Source organism: Helianthus annuus, chromosome 16 (genome assembly GCF_002127325.2).
Source record: "Helianthus annuus cultivar XRQ/B chromosome 16, HanXRQr2.0-SUNRISE, whole genome shotgun sequence".
NCBI classification, from domain to species: domain Eukaryota; kingdom Viridiplantae; phylum Streptophyta; class Magnoliopsida; order Asterales; family Asteraceae; genus Helianthus; species Helianthus annuus.
Window position 1 is genome coordinate 121073465 of NC_035448.2, and position 1336 is coordinate 121074800.

The following is a 1336-nucleotide window of genomic DNA, read 5'->3' on the forward strand; positions in this document are numbered from 1 at the left end:
TAGTTTGCTGTTTCAGCCATAAATCTTGATAAGTTTGCTGCTTCAGCCAGAAAAGTCTTTTAATGCAGATAGGGCTGTTCACGAGCCGAGCCGAACCGAGCGGACCTTTGCTCGTGCTTAGCTCGTTTACAAACTGAACCGAGCAGAGCGGCTCATTATCGGTTTAGGGTTTAACTTTTTGATCTGATATTAATTTTTTTATTGGCGTGGTTGGGCTAGTATGTATAGATGTAGTTGTAAATTTGTATATAGCGGACCAAAATCTAATAGAGTGGTATATATAAAACTATAAATTTAATTTATATTCAAGTATATATGTATGTGTAATGTGTGTATATAGAGGTGTGTGTGTGTGTATATATATGTATAATTTATATTTGTGTATATACATGTTTATATTTTGCTGGATGAAACAGCAAACTTACTTCACTTTTTATGTATCAAACAGCAAAGTTATAATACATTTCTTGATGAAACAGCAAACTTAATAATATTCTGGATGAAACAGCAAACTTACATCACTTTTTATGTATGAAACAGCTAACTAATTTAGATATATTGATGAAACAGCGAACTTAAATCACTTTTCTGGACCAAACAGCAAACTTAAATTAGTTTGCATCATCAAACAGCAAACTTAGCTAGATATCTGCACCAAACAGCGACCTTCTCTTACTTTTTTAAACCAAACAGCGATCTAGAAGGAACTTTGTACATTAAAACAGCGATCTTAACTTTTGGACAGCTTTTGCAGAAGTGTGTCAGAAGGTGAGCTGAAGTTCGCTGGTTCATATAGCGACCCACCTAGAGATTGAAGACAATTTTCATGACCACCTACAAACACTCTTTTTGATTTCAAACCACCTATTAATGCAAAAAATTATGTGGAGAATAATAACCTGTATATGTTGGTGGCTTTCCATAAGGGGCAGTATAGTAATTATTGCTTGACAGGCGGTTCTCATAACTCTCGATAACCATACAACCCGTATGCTGGTTACCCGTTTGGTTGGGATTGTTAACTTTATAGCAGACTGAACAAGGTTGCTCAGGTGGCACTGTTAGGTAGTTCCTGCAACCTTTACAGCGTTCTTGAGTTTCCATTTCTCATTTTATTGATTTTTTTTTTTTTTGGTTTCTGTGGGCATTTATAGGCTGAAACTTTAAGTGACAACCACATAATATATATCCTGTTTTATTCTTTCTGTAACAAACTTATTTTGGTTAATAACAAAATGAGACTTATTCCATCTTTTTAAAGTCCTAACTTTCGGTGGAGATCATTTAGTCTTGAATAGAATGTATACATACGTATCTTTTATTCGTTTGGTTAGTA

The 1336-nt window shown here is 34.4% G+C and overlaps 1 long non-coding RNA gene across 1 annotated transcript; it reads right to left on the reverse strand.

Moving 5' to 3' along the window:
* Positions 1-411: 411 nt before the first annotated feature.
* Positions 412-1121, reverse strand: LOC110915509. The gene is made up of 2 exons (XR_002579009.2): positions 900-1121; positions 412-804 (listed from the first exon to the last, which is right to left on the reverse strand). It is a non-coding gene; the product is annotated as an uncharacterized LOC110915509 (long non-coding RNA).
* Positions 1122-1336: the final 215 nt, after the last annotated feature.